At 41.2% G+C, this 15897-nt stretch overlaps 1 long non-coding RNA gene across 4 annotated transcripts in view; it reads right to left on the bottom strand.

Annotated features, from left to right (window-relative positions):
- LOC121824712 (uncharacterized) overlaps positions 1 to 15814 on the bottom strand; it is a 43824-nt gene extending 28010 nt beyond the window's left edge. For 3 of the 4 annotated variants that reach the window (XR_013046796.1, XR_013046795.1, XR_013046794.1), the window contains exons 1-2: positions 4241 to 15814; positions 3490 to 3568 (exon numbers count right to left, since the gene is read on the bottom strand). This is a non-coding gene — a long non-coding RNA (uncharacterized LOC121824712). The remainder of the gene's footprint in view (positions 1 to 3489; positions 3569 to 4240) is intronic. The other variant, XR_006066657.2, reaches the window with a different exon arrangement.
- Between the last annotated feature and the right edge of the window lie 83 nt (positions 15815 to 15897).

Below are 15897 nucleotides of genomic sequence, written 5' to 3'. Positions count from 1 at the left end.
CTGGTCTTTACATCAAGTTCTACAACAGCCAGAGTTACACAATAGAAAGACCCTGTCAAAGAAAGAAAGAAAGAAAGAAAGAAAGAAAGAAAGAAAGAAAGAAAGAAAGAAAGAAAGAAAGAAAGAAAGAAAGAAAGAAAGAAAGAAAGAAAAAGGAAAAAGTAAAGACATTAAATACAAAACAAATCTCTTATCACAATACCATCTATGTAATTTTGAAAACGTATTCCCAACAAGGATATACAGCAAGCACACCAAAAGTGCTCAGAAATGAAAGTAGTGAACTAGGCATTAAAAAGGAACATCCTACACCCTCAGAGCAGCTCTCAATCCATTAGTCCCTCTGCCTCCCGGCTCATTAGCCTAGACCCACTTAATCATCAATTTGCTTTTGACAATTTTTCAGATTTGCAATTTTTGCAGTCTTTTGCACATCTTTGATTTGTACTGGTAGGTTCCGACTCAAGATGCAAAGGAACCCAGCACTAGTGTCAGCGTCTCAAATATTAGGATTTTTATTGCTAGCCACCTCTCACATGTCACCTTGAGGTTGCTGACCTGGCTCTATACTTAATTGAACAACTAGAAGCCCTCAGAAAGGCAATTCTTAACTTCAAATGAGTAGCAACTAAACTCCAATACTTTTTGATTATTACTGTTACTTTGAAATGCTACCACTCTACCAAATAAATTCTCAGTGGAGTTGAGGATGACTTTGTTCCTCCTGCCTCTACCTCCCTGGTTCAGTCTTCAGCAACTCATAAAACCAAAAACAGTGACACATGCCTACAATCCTAGCACTGGAAACATGAATGCAGAACAATGAGAGTTCAATGTTATCCTTGACCACATAGGAGGCTAGAGGCCAGCCTGAGCTAGAGATCCTCTCTCAAAGTAAATGAATGAGAGAATAAGAGAGAATGCTAGAGTAGCTATAGTCTCCACTAGCTCAAGAGCATCCTTCATGAATTGCAAGTTTCACATCTCAGAGGACCCCCCAGTCCCACTCTCTTTTCTGATTACTTGGGTCTTTTTATTGCCTTTAGTCTTAACATACTGTGTTTACTTCTTGGAATTGATTACAGGATATAATTGTAATGTTAAAATAGTTGGGTCCTTGTTTACATTCTAATCTTCCCACAGCTCTTTATGATAAGTGATCTTATAGTCACCATATACCTCCTACTGTGAACAGGACCAGCCAGGGACAATAATAGCTGCCCATTCAACAAATGCATTTGTGCACTAGCTTTGGCCATGGAGCTCGAGAATGTGCCCATTCACTAGACTTGTTCCGCAGCAAGGGACCAAGATTGACGGTACAAACCCAAAGCTTTCCCAAGAGACGTCAGGCAAGCCATGCAATAGCTGCAAGTGAAAGGAGATTAGTGATAACATGCTCAGCTGGGCGTAGTGGCACACGCCTTTAGTCCCAGCACTCGAGAGACAGAGGCGGGCAGATCTCTGTGAGTTCAAGGCCAGCCTGATCCACAGATCAAGTTCCAGGATGGCCAGGGCTACACAGAGAAATCCTGTCTCAAACAACAAAAACAAACAAAATAATAGGAATAGTAATAAACATTCTCCTGCCTAACTCCATCTAGTTTAATCTCTAGCCGTTTCTCACACATTCAGAGTTCTGAACAAAGCAGGCTTCTCTCAGATACTCAAGCAAGGTAGAGCCCATTCCGCCCTCCATGTTCTCTTTGTAGACACAGGCACCAACAGTCCTTTGTTATCCCATCTTTGGATGACTAAATTAACTCCTTTACATGATTAAATTTAAGTCTAGAGGTTAGTAGGGTTTTTTTTTTGTTTTTTTGTTTTTTTTTTTTTTTGTTGTTTTTTTTTTTTTTTTGCATTTCAACTAGTCTCTTCTTCCTTAGTAAACTGCCTCCCCACCACCCATGCCTTAGAAATGCCACTGTTTCACAAAGGAGACTCTTCTAGGTGTTATACACACTAGCTCACTTAAATGGTGAGCTATTGAAAATGTTTCTATCCCAAGAACAATGTCGATAGCCTTGTCACAAAGATTTTTTTTTCATTTTTTAAATAATTATTGGTATTTTAAATTTATGTTGTAAGAAAAATACAAATGGCCAGGTGGTGGTGGTGGTGGTGGCGGCGGCGGCGGCGGCGGCGGCGGCGGCGGCGGCGCACAAATTCCAGCACTCGGGAGGCACAGCCAGGCGGATCTCTATGAGTTCGAGGCCTGCCTGGGCTACAAAGTGAGTTCCAGGAAAGGCACAAAGCTACACAGAGAAACCCTGTCTCAGGAAAAAAATACCAATAAAGAAAAATACAAATGATTTCCACATACTTTTCACCTAGTTTCCCCAGTTAGTAGCTTCCTGCTACATGTTCCGTGCATCTCTATTTCTATATGACACATTATCATGTCCACTTAACCAGTCACAAGTAAGTGACAGCTGTGATTTGGACCATTTAATGTCCTGAAAGGCCCATAACCCTCAAAGTGGAAGTGAGAACATTCTGTTGTCTAACTGCAGTAAAACTATGAAAATTAAGAAAACAGTATAACTCTATCTGCTCGTCCACAGTCACGTGAGTCTCCACAATTTTCCAAGTAATGTTTTTATAGAAAAAGATAATTCTGGATGAACTTGGAAAGCCATCTGTACTTTCATCAACAGTAGTTCAGTCTTCTGTCTGTCTGGTTTTTTAAGACTGGTCCTCACTCAGGCCAGGCCATGGTGGCACACACCTGTAATCCCAGCAGAGGCAGGTGAATCTCTATGTGTTCAAGGCCAGCCTGGTCTGCAGAGCTAGTTCCAGGACAGCTAGGGCTGTTACACAGAAAAACCCTCTCTTAAAAAAACAAAAACAACAACAACAAAAATCTGATCTTCTCTCTTGTAGACTATTCTAGTTCAAACTTCCTATGTAGCCAAGAGTGACCTTGAACTTGATTCTCCGGTGTCTACCTGCCAAGTGCCGGGATTATAGGCATGTCTCACCATGCCTGGCTCAGTAGTTCAGTATTTACTATCTATTATCTTGATGTTTCTGATTAGTACACGCTAATTGCAAGGTCCATTAGCTTATGTTTTTCTGATACATTCTCATGATTAGAGTCAGGTTATACATATCTGCCAGGAATGTCCCTGAAATTATTTTTTTCTCCTGATCAGGAGACACTTGATATATTTCTCCCATTACTGAAAATGCTTTGGCCCTTTTGTTAAAATAGTAACTACCAAATCTTCATTCTCTAAAATAATTATTTTTTCTTTGTCATTAATAATTGTCTCTAGAGTAATACTTTAAGATTATGTAAATATCCAGCTGATCCTGGTAGTACATGCCTTTAATACCAGCCAGCCCTCAGGAAACAGACAGATTTCTGAATTTGTGACTAGCCTAGTCTACAGATCGAGTTCAAGGACAGCCAGGGCTTCACAGAGAAAGCTCGTCTTGGGCGACAGGGTTGTAATGAAGAATAAGGCCCACTATGGCTGTGCCCACCTTTAATTGCAGCAGATCAGAGGCAGGGGTAGTCAGATCTTGGTGAGCTTGAGGCTAAGCAGAGGTACATAGTGAGACCCTGTATAAAAAGAGAAGAAATACAATTTTTAAAAAGGTTAAACATTACTCTTCCTTTGACTGAATTACACAGACAAAAACAAGAAAATTAAGAAAAGAAAAAGGCTAAACATTGGATTAGCCAAATGCATTGCTGTGTGCCCTCATTCCCAGCTAATCTGAAGGTTGCAGGTTGCGTGTGACGGTGCACACCTTTGATCCCAACCCTCTGGAAGCAGAGACAAGAGGATCACCGAAAACTCCAGTCACCTTGATCTACATACTGAGTTCCATGGAACTCCCTTACAAGGTGAAGACTTTCTGAATCACAGAACAAGCAAACCGTACTGGAGGCTGAGACAATATTGTCACTTAGCCCAGAGGTCTAAGACTGGAACAAAACCTTCTCCCCATCTTTTAAAACACACAGATCAATAAAGGAATAAAGTGGTTCTTGACTACATCTGGAATTAACTAAAATTTAAAAATGGAGGGTATACTTGAAAGGAATTTTTGCTTAATTTGAAGTAGAAAGATCCACTTCGAACCCAAATCTTGAGGCAGGAAGACACACACCTTTAATCTGCATTTTGATTCGTAAGACACACCTCTAATCTAGGCCACACCTTCTGCGGGAGGTGTATATAAGGGCATGGAAGAAGGAAGTTTTTGCTTATTGCCTACTTGCCCTCACCTTGAGAGCAAGTCCATTCTTTCACTCACAGCAGAGACTTGAAGATTCCACTGTATGATGAAGACCAGCTGAGACATCCAGCCTTGTGAACTGAGCAACTTCTGGGTTCTTGAATTTTCCATTCATAGCAAGCCATTGGATTAGCTGGACTGCAGCCTGTAAGTTGTTCTAAAAAGAATCCCCTTTCTATGAGATTCATTGTATAAATTCTGTTTCTATATAGAGGATTCTGACTAATAATAGTGATGACAGTTGGTTTTCATTTAGAAAATGAGTATACATTTGCAAAAATATTTCCCGAGTTGTGCATAGATTTTTTTTTTTTTTTCTTTCAAGACAGAGTTTCTCTGTGTAACAATTCTGGCTGTCCTGGAACTCACTTTGTAGACCAGGCTGGCCTCAAACTCACTGAGATGCCCCTGTCTGTGCCTCCCGAGTGCTGGGATCATAGGTGTGCGCCACCACCGCCCGGCTAAGATTTGAAGACTTTTAAAATTGAAACTTAGTGGAGCTCACACTAAATTATCCACAGTACTTTCCTGTGGCATCTATATCATAGATCCCAAACATTGCTTTCTTCTTCTTCTTCTTCTTCTTCTTCTTTTTTCGGAGACAGGGTTTCTCAGTGTAGCTTTGCGCCTTTCCTGGAACTCACTCTGTAGCCCAGGCTGGCGCAGAACCGCCTGGCTCTGCCTCCCGAGTGCTGGGATTAAAGGCGTGCGCCACCACCGCCCGGCTACATTGCTTTCTTTGCTATCCCTTCCTGGATTGTAATGATTTAATTATTAGAGATAATAAGATTCTTCAGGGAGGGGAGGTCCTCTCCCTGGAGTATAAAAGGAGTTGGGAGAGACTTGAGACAACACACTTTAGAGAGCTGAGGCAAGCGGCCGCTCCAGCAAAGGACTCTGTTCTAAATCTGTCCAGAGAGAAGGCCTTCGGGGAGGTGAGTGAACCTCAAGCCAACTGGCCCCCAATCGACAGAAAGTCTCTTAGGAGAGTTGCAGGTCTTGGGAGCTATGCCCTAGTTCTTTCCCAGGACTTGAGCATAACGTTCACCCATGAATAGGTTTGCTTTCAAATAATGTTCATTTTTTTTAAAGTTATGTATTTGCATTTTGTGTTTTTCATTCTTTTTCTTAACACTCTTTACCTTGTCTGGTAGAATTACATATTGTGTTATTTATTTTTGGAGACAGTAGTGCAGCCCTGGCTGGTCTGGAACTGGCAGTGTATACCAGGCTGTCATTGAGCTCTGCCCTTGAGTGCTGGACTAAGCATTTTCCACCACCCTTTTTCTTTTCTTTCTGCATTTTGTTTGTGACAATGTCTTACTATATAGCCCTGGCTGGCCTGGCTGTATTTCATTTTCTATTCAAAAATTCTCTGGTTGTATATGGTAGTGTGTGTCACAGAGTACAGGTAGAGCGCAGAGGACTTGTATAGGTGAATTCTATCCTTGGACTCCAGGGCCCAGAGACAGACCTCAGTCCATTGGGTTTGCGTCTTTTGTCTTTATCTCTTATGGTAATCTCCCAGCCCATAAATCAAATGTTCTTGGGAACTGTGATGTTAATAGTTGCATAGGAATCGTTCTGGGTGGACAGAATTATATTTAACTGGTTCTATAAACTGCAAAACAGAAGGTATAGCTACATATATTGCTTAAATTCAAACTTTGTTCCTCAGTATATACTATTCAAGTTCAAAATTCTTATTTTCCTAATCAGCAAGACCCCAGGAACTCTTTCCTCTCGCTTAATGACTTAATCTGCTGACACCATAGATCTGCTTTCCACATAAGGTTAAAACTCTGTTTTCAAACATACGTATTTTAAGGTCATAAAGTAATAAGACATCACTGGTGACTGATTTTTTTCACACCATTTGCAATTCTGTGTCTGCTCAAGAATGAAAGCCAAAGGTTACGGTGTTTCCTTCTTACAAACATTTACAAGGGTGGCCTAAAAATAGAGTTGTAACCCAAGAGAAGGAATTAAAGCTGGCCTAGAATCCTGTCACATGGTATAACTATTTTAGTATCTCAATGTGGTGATATGTGTCCCCCAATATATTGTGCATCCAAATAAACTTATCTGGGGTCAAAGGACAGAAACAGCCACTAGATAAGGAGACCAGAAAATGGTGGCATAGTTCCTTTAATCCTATTACGTGGGATGCAGAGATCCATCCGGATCTCTGTGAGTTCAAAGCCACACTGGAAACAGCCAGGCTTGGTGTGACTCACGCCTTTAATCCCAGGAAGTGATGGCAGAAAGCAGAAAGATATATAAGGTGTGAGGACCAGGAACTAGAATCAGTTAAGCTTTTACGCTTTTAGCAGCAGTTCAGCTGAGACCCATTTGGATGAGGACACAAAGGTTTCCAGTTTGAGGAAACAGGATCAGCTGAGGAATTGGCAAGGTGAGGTAGCTGTGGCTTGTGTGTTCTGTCTCTCTGATCTTCCAGAATTTACCCCAATACCCGGGTTTGTTTTTATTAATAAGGCCTTTTAAGACTCATGCTACATCTCAATAGTGCTGGGTTTGTTGATCCTCCCCGAATGTCAGCAAATAGTCTAGATCTTGGGGCCTCAGAGAGTGACAGCTGGGCTAGTAAACATGTAGTTGACTAGCAAGGAATGTGTTGCATCATCACTGACTGGGTCTGGAGGAAAATGGAATTTGGTATTTGTGAATGCAGGGGCAGGGAAGTTAAATCATGTCTCAAATTTATAGAGACTAAAAGTGCTCAGGAAATGGTGGTGTGGCCAGTCTGGCTCTGCAGCTGTAGTGGGATACAGTTGACTTGGGTCACTTAGAAGGTAACTGCTATAGCTGCTGAAAGCAGAAAGGAGGAAAGTCCTAGCAGAGCATCCAAATCAGTGGTCTGGCCTTATTTCAATAAACTTATAGGTGTGGTGGAAAATTCCGTTACCGAACTAGAAAATGCCAAAGACATTTCTTTCTTTCTTTCTTTTATTTTATTTAGTGCTTTATATGTTTTTTTTTTAAATGAAGAAGACTAAAAGCACAAATATTCAAATTAACAGATGGTTGACTGCTCTCAGCCAAAGCAATACAAACTTTACAATTCTCACCAGGAGTGTATTTAGTTACAATTCAATTCTTCAGTCCTTTTTTAAAATGCACTTCATTATGGAAGAACCTTTTTCTATTCTCAAGTTTCTGATCTCTTGAAAATGTCAAAGCACATGAAAAGAATCTTATTCTTTGGATTCTATTATAATACTGGGAGTGTCTGTCTCAGAGATGGGAAATTTTTACACTCTTTATTCTACACTCTAGTTCTTCCCTAGAAGATTATCTTGACCTCACTTCCTTTACAACATGCCAATTCCCCAGGCTGAATTAAGCAGTCCTCTGCAGGGTTCCAATGGCACCCAAAGCAAACATTTTATTTAGTTATACCTTGTCAACAGACAGTATTTTACTTACATACATTTGTATCATATTTGAGAACAGTCTTATTCATGCCTGTACATCCATACATTTTGTTTTGTGTTGTTTTTGTTTGCTTCTTTGTTTTTCAAGACAGCGTCTCACAATATAACCCCAGCTGGCCTGGGATTCACTATGTAGACAAGGCTGGCCTCAAATTCACAAAGATCTGCCAGCCTCTGCCTCCTGAATGCTGAAATTAAAGGCTTGCAGCACACATGGCCCAAATCCACATCTTATAACAATGCCAGGACAACCAAATGGCCTTTTGAGTAGCAGTATAAGCAGTCCTGAAGCACATGGTAGGATTTCTGCTGAAGATATTAACTTGTGGTCGACATAAGAACAGAACCAAGAAGGGCAGCAAGTACTCTGTGCATTCCTACATACAGACCTCAACTCCTCTATTTCTTCTCATCCTTCCACTCCTAGAACTGCCGTTCCTGTCTAATAATAATAGGGGAGGACAGTGCTCTAGCCCTTTTTCAAAAGAGGTCTTGTTGGCTCGGCAGAGAAAATAGCCTCTCAATTCCTGGAGAATGCTGAGTTGCAGATCCTACCTTATGAACAGCATCATAACCTGACCCAGGCAATTTAGTAAAATCATGGGTCAAAATACGAAATAGAGGTCGAGGGATCTAGCCTGATTCAATCCCCAGGACCATGAAATAATTAAAAATATTTTCAAATGTTAATAAAATTCAAAGTAGATTTAGACCCTCAGAATTACTAGACAGACTCTCCCCCTCATCTCTTAAAATATTTTTTTTTACATGTACACACTAGCGTGTATGTGGAGGTCAGAGAACAACTGTAGGAGTTTGTTCTCTCCTGTCACCACGTGGGTCCCACAGGCAGAACTCAGGTTATTAGGCTCTCCGGCAAATGCCTTCATCCACTGAACTATCGCGCCTCCCTACTTTCCCATTTTCATCCTAAGAGGAGTTGAACCTCAGTTACCAGAAGCATTTCTATTGCTGCTATTGCTACTGATGCAATCATAGTTCTTAGAACTACAAAAAAAAGTTTGTGTGCACTGAACTAGAAACAGGTCTTATCTCCCTGGGTGGCACACACCTACTTTATGTTCCCAAAGGCATAGCATATGCCTCCCCTCTGCCTCCAGTGATGAGTTTCCTTCAAATGATAACATCGGGGATCCTGGGTATTCTCAGGCACCATCCTGTAAATCAGAACCCTCCTGGTGACTCAGGAGATCTGAATGTTTATCTTGCACCCTGCAGATCCCAATTTTATGAAAAGAAAAATGAGTCTGAGAAAGCAATTTTCAATTTTGGTTGGCTCATTTCACTGGGTTTCTTCCATCTGTCCTTTTATAAATTGGGGTAACTCTTTAATGGAACTCTCTTAGGGTCAGTAAAACACAATCATATAAGGGAAATCACTTGGAATAAAGTTCCATAGGAAAGTAAGGTACATTCCGGTTGAGGACTTTCCCTAGGGTCTGAGAAGAGTGATACTTTTCTGTGATCTTGGATGGAATGTTTCTCTTATTCTTCCTAAAGTCTGTTTCCCAAAATATAAAACTGGATGGTTTCCCACACCTTTGAGTTTGTTTGCTTTAAGACAGGATCTCACTATGTAGCACTGGCTGACTCAAAGAGATCAATTGCCTCTGCTTCCTTGAGTGCTAAGATTAAAGGTATGATCCACCACACCTGGCCCTACTTGGTTGTAATTTGGTTTTGGTGCTGGAGACTCAACCTAGGCTTATATGTGCTAAACATAACTATATGAGCAACTCCCCATCCTTTGAATAAAGCCAAACCAAACCCAGCCAGGCATGGTGGCACTTGCCTCTAATCCAGCACTCAGAAGGCAGAAACTGCCCCTTTCCTTCCAATTCTGTTCTGCTCCCTCTTCCTCCTACCATATTTACTGTTATAATTGCAATAGTTTGGCTTAGTGACTTCTTTGATTTAGTGATATTCTAAATATATCTGATCTTTTACTATTACTCAAAATCTTCCAATGACTCCAATAACTTCCAGATAAAGTCCAGACTCTTTAGCAAGTACTAATATTGTGCTCTGCTCTGCCTTGTTACCCTTCTAGTCATTTGAAGCTTATGGTTTCAAGCATGCTTTCTGAGGCCTCCATAGCTTTAGATCTGAAGTTCCTTTTGTTTAGGACATTCTTTCTAGACTACTCCTGAAAACCTTAACATTAGCTTTTCCTCAGCTTTGCTGGCTTCTAATCAGCAGAGCACTCCTTGTATTCTGCTGTGCTGAGCACATGCCTGCCTCTATGACATTTATCATATTGTGCTAATCCTTTTTAGACCCTTTCTCTCTCTTATGTTCCATGTCTTCATAGCAGAGGATGTGTTATATTAACTCCCTTGTGCCTAACATTACTTTGCACATGGCAGATATTTAATAAACAACTAGCACATCTTGTGTTAATATTTTGTATTTGATTGATAATGTTTTGGTGACTGCACTGTTGCTTGGTAGAAACAAACCCTGAGAAAACTATCTGGCATCAGACAATGAGATTAGAAGGTGAAATCAAGCAAGTGGATGCTTATATTGGACAGACGTATCAGCTAACCATTACAGATTATCTACTAATTTTCCTTTGTTATAGTTGTGTATTTCTCCTAAAAGCGATAACCCATGTTTATATTACTGCTTAGAATAATCCTTTTATTTAAAGAAATAATAACTGACAACTAGTATCAGGGACTCAGGAATGAATTATTGAGTTTGTACAGACTCAAAGCTATAGTAAGATGCAAAGCCTTGTTCAGATCTGACCTCCCAGTAATGCCAACCTTTGATTCCCCCTGACTCTACCTCCCAAAACACTGAGATTAGATGCATGTGCTTCATGCCCAGATCTCCTTCCCATTGTTCGTGATTTTTAATTTATAAAAGTTCTAGTGGGATAGAGACCACAACAATAAGCTAGGAGAGCACCTGGCTTGAGATAAGCAGTTATCAAATGCATGTCAGGGTAGAAAAGTCTGCAAGCCAAAGGGATGAAAACTCCATCTTGAGCAGAGGATGAAGCCAGGCGGGGCTAGGACCAAACCCTGACAAACACACTGTTAAGGGGAAGGCTGCAAAGGAAGTTTGGGAAAACGAGGAGTGGGCATCCAAGGATTTTAGGTAGAAAAATTACTTGATATCTAAATATTGATTTAATATCTGCTATGTGGATTAACAGTTTAGGAGTTCAAGAAATCAATAATTAGTCAGTGTAGTAGCACACACCTTTAATCCCAGGTAGAGGTAGGTGGATCTGTGTGAGTTTCAAGCCAGCCAGGGCTACACAGTGAGACCCTGTCTCAAAAGAAAGGAATTCATGATATGAGAACTTTGCATTTTCAAAATCTCTGTAGATTTTCCCACAGGTTTCCTCTTCCTCAGGGTCCTCCAGTGATTAACTGAGTACACAGGTAGCAATGTTTTCTCCACCTGCCCGAGCAAACAGCATGGGTTAGCCAGGGGACAGCATGGCTACTGTAGCTTTTCAAAGCCCGTGTCTGTGTCTGCAGGAAACAGTTCAGTAACAGTTGATGTTCTTATGTAAGACTGCCGGAGTGATGCTGCTCAGTCAGTCTGTCTGGATTATCTACGGCCTAAATGCCAACTCTGTAAATTAAATCTGTCAAGTGCCAACTTTGCCATAGTATGCATAGCCAACCTTTAACGTTTATTTATACTCCATTTCTTTCCTCTAGCCAGATTAAATTCTCCTTTCCTAAGCTATTTTTGCTTCTTTTCAAACTGGCATAATTCAACATGTTCTAGACAGTCACATGGAAACTATAGCCCTACAGATTTCCAATTCCCAAATGATTTGTATTCAGGCTACAGAAGCACAAGAAAAAATTTTGCCAGGTTTTCTAAAAATAAGACTTCTCAAAGTAGATTTCCTCAGGTACCAGAATGTGAACCTCGGGATATGAAAATGCTGAATTATTTGGGGCCATAATAAGTCCTTTATTCAGCCTGAAGGGAATTATTTTATCACAAAGTAAAAAGTACTATTCTCTTGACCAATCTGTCTTGTCGCTTTTTAATGTGCAGACAGAACTCCCAGAGAAGTATTCTTTATATTAAGTATCAAAGTTGTTAAAATGAAAACATTTTCATCTAGTTTCAATACTGCCTAAGTATTCAATTTAAATTTGAGAAGGGAAAGAAAATGACTATAATACAAATTAAAGAGAATTTTCTTAACTTTTTAAAAAGATTGAGTCTCTGACTCAATTTAATTTTAGAAACTATTAACTTCTAGTGATTGTATTTGATAATATCTTTACTTCAGCCAGGCATAGTGAGACATACCTGGAATATTACCACTTGGGAGGTAGAATGAGAAAGATCAGGAGCTTAAGGCCAGTCTCAGGTACATAGTGAGTTTGAGGCCAGCCTTCATCCCATGAGAAGACAATACACAATACAAAAACCATAGAACTCAAAAAGATATTTAATACTGACACACTTGAGTTCATTCATGAACATTTGTATCTATAATGATCTTCTATATGACTGAAAGTTTCTTTTTTTTTTAAATTATTTATTATATACACAATGTTCCACCTGCATGTATGTCTGCACACCAGAAGAGGGCACTAGATCTCATTATAGTTGGTTGTGAGCCACCATGTGGTTGCTGGGAATTGAACTCAGGACCTCTGGAAGAGTAGTCAGTGCTCTTAACCTCTGAGCCATCTCTCCAGCCCATGACTGAAAGTTTCTATGTTGTCTGAGTCTATATAAAACACATCTATTGGCCTCTGGACTTTCTCTTAAGGTTAGATTCCTTGAAAGGTTTTTTGCAACAAACTTTAGCTCCTCACTGGAAACTGCTGTCTAAAATTCCTATAGAATTTTTGACATGGTATTGTTTTTATTCATCAAAACATCTGACTATAGTAATATATCCTTTTTTTTTCTTTTTTGCAGTACTGAGGCTCAAACCCGAGGCCTTTCCCTGCAAACACTCTAACCACTGAGCCATACCCCCAACTCTCTTGTAGCTTTTTATTTGTGTATTTGTGTGGGGTTGGGGTGGTACTTGCAGAGGCTAGGAGAGGACATCAGAACCCCTGAATCCAGAGTTACAGAAAATTGTAAGCTGTCCAACACGGTGCTGGGAACCAAATTTGGGGCTTCTAGATGAGCAGCCCTTGTTCTTAACCACTGAGCCATCTCTAGCATGTTTCTGCTTTTTGAGAAAGCATGAACTCTGGATCCTCTGATCTAAATCTCCAAAGTAATTGGGATTACAGGCCCAACTTTAAAAAAAAAATGCCTGACAAAAGAAAAAAAAAGATATTATGGGTATGTTTTAATTTTTTAGCACCAATGATATAAATGTATGTTCATTAAAGATTTAAGTATGCTACATGTTTCTCACCTTAATAATTGTTATTCTAAACAATACTGATAGTGACCATTTTGCTGTTTATCCAGGTTTTTTTTTTAACCTTTTTTAAATATGGTAATGGGAGCTCACCCTCTGCCCAAGTATCCACACAGTTATTCAGCTCTATCCATCCATCCGGATATCTGCCCATACCAAATAGACTTGATTCATGTATACCTTACTTAGTGTTTCTAGGTTGATACTGTCACATGTGATCTTTCAGTGGAACAATAACATTTTGCTATGTGAGTGTTGTCAATCTCTTTCATGGCCCCACAACAATCTGACGGTTGTGAGGGTGAAATCGTCCTTTTATATACTTGGTATAAATGGAATCATTGTTTACAGCTGTCCTGTGCTTGTAAGATTTCTCTCTATAATCATCAGGATACATCTGTTGCCTTCTGAGGTCTTTAATCTTCCATAGGTACCTGCCTTATAATCCTATCATCCTGCTTATCTTACAGACATTGTTTTTTATATTAAAAATATGCTGATATAAGCTCAAAGGACAAAGTTTTGTTAAGTAGCTTCCAGTTGGCATCTTGTTTGGCAGAAGTGGTTCTCTTCCATTTAGGGATTCTGGAGTCTAATCACTAGTTTCTCAAGGTTTTCTTTCTTCTCTTAAAGTCTGGACCAGTATTTACAAGTCTGTTACATATTAGTGCTTAATGCCCCAAGCACAAATGGGGAAGGTCTATATTGCTTTGGTCCACAGGGATCTCCCTGCTCAATGCTGAGATGGGTTATTCCTGAGAATCAGCAGCTTCAAACTACTCAATAACTAGAACAGTCACCCTCAGCACATCGATAACCACTGTGGCACAGGAAACCCAGTAATCGCGGCTGCCAAAGCAAAAGGCCATGCATGCCTTCTAAGAATTTAGTAGACCGGCCAACAAGTCTACATCTGGTTTAAGATACATTCTTTCAGCAGCAAATAGGATGAAGTGGTACTTCCTTGTCAAAGGATAGGACCCTCGGCGCCGATTAGTCCTCCTGATAGTTGGAGCCCAGCTTCTAGAGCTCAACGGCAGCTAACTGAATAAGACACATCAGCACTACCTGTAGTAATTACAGGATCTGTGGATTACACAGCTCACAATTTGCATCACAAGTTCCACAGCAAAACTACCTAAAACACTGACTTACCTTTGCTTACTATTTGCTGAGTTATTTTAGCTCACCAAATTCCCCCTTTCCAAAAGGTTTCATTATCTTGTTTCACTGTGTTGACCAACCTTTGGAGTAAGAGGGGCCAATTTAGCATGTCTAAGTATGTTATTATACAAGTTGGCCAAATTCACTAATTGATTCTGCCTGTATTTTTTCCCAAGCTGAAGTTAATACTTACCCAAAGTCACTGGTCATATGAAAGGTTTTAAGTCTGTAATACTGAATCTGTCTTCTGTTCAGTTTCCTGGTCTGATCAACTTCACTTTCCCGTCCCAAGACTTTTCTTTTAATCTTTCTGTATTTTCTTAGGACTTACATAATTTAAACATTACCCCATTTTACCTCATAAAGGAATATATGTCTCAAGTTCCCTTGAGTTAAACGGATCTCCAGGCAAGCCATTTTTAACGAAGATGAGTTGCTTTTTGTTGTTGTTACTTTAAAGGTCGGGTCTACTTTGTTGTTGTTGTTCCAAAGCACTTACTTCGCTTACAGAGTATATGTTTATAAAAAAGAGTTGAGTGACTATGCAAGGAAAGTCTCTAAATAGAGGCGCTAATAAATCCTAAAATGCACTACAGGGAGACAGGGCACAACTTGGTTCTTATTGCTCCAATCTAATATGTAGGAAAACAGGAGACAAAAGGCTTCAATGTTATTGGAAAGCTGTGTTCTTCAAAGCAGGTAAAGGTCCTGTTTACCAGCCCTAGACGACTGAGCAGAAGGGTTTTTCAGATGATGAAAGCTGCCCTGGTACAGCACAAACAATTGCGCTACAGCTCACTTAGAGGCCTAGATTAAAAAGGACACTGGAACAGGACTGGAAATCAACAAAATGGGAAGCTTAGCTTTTGACGCAAAAAATTACATCAGTCCTTGATAAAGCCGAAGATTCTTAATTGAAAAAAAGGCTTCCCCTTAGCAATGGCTAACCTTTCATTATCTGTGAGTGCGCAGCAGTACAAAGGATGCATGTGATTTCGAAATGCCACAATCGAGCCAAATGCAGTTGCCAGCATCAGCAGTTTGGGGGGGGGGGTGTAACCTAAAAAGAAAAAGAGGGGGGAGTGTGGGGGGGCTCGGGAGCAACAAGCCTCAAAAAACACGGACACTTCCCGAGTCCCAGGGGCTAAACTCTGCGGAGAGCCTTGCTTCCCACGTGGAAGCAAGGGTGGTGACCAGAATCCCTCATCCCAGCCTAGGGCCGGGCCGGGCCCTGGAGCCGGTGAGTCACCCGCCCGGCGGTCATGCGACATCAATATGGGGTGATGACGGAGATCCTGGGGCGCGCAGGTGCCAAGGTAAACCGTTGGCCAGCGCGCCGGAGCTATGGCTTCGGGCGACCGGGTTCCGCCGGCCGGGGCCGCGACGTTCCACGCCGGGGCGAACGCGAGGCTCTAGCGGCCGAGCGTGTGCGTGAGTGTGTGTGTTTGTGTGTGTGATCCAGCAGCAGCGAGGGACAGGCTCGCAACGCCGCGCCATTCATCAACCGGTTCGCACCGGTGGCGGCCGCCGCCGCTGCCGCCGGCGCGTGACGTCGGCGCCCCGGGCCCCGCCCCGCCCCGCGCCGCGCCGCTGGCGTCCCGCGCCCTGATTGGCCGCCGCCGGGGCGCACGT

This window comes from Peromyscus maniculatus, chromosome 21, assembly GCF_049852395.1.
Source record: "Peromyscus maniculatus bairdii isolate BWxNUB_F1_BW_parent chromosome 21, HU_Pman_BW_mat_3.1, whole genome shotgun sequence".
Taxonomy (NCBI): Eukaryota; Metazoa; Chordata; class Mammalia; order Rodentia; family Cricetidae; genus Peromyscus; species Peromyscus maniculatus.
This window is presented reverse-complemented; position numbering and strand designations above follow the sequence as displayed.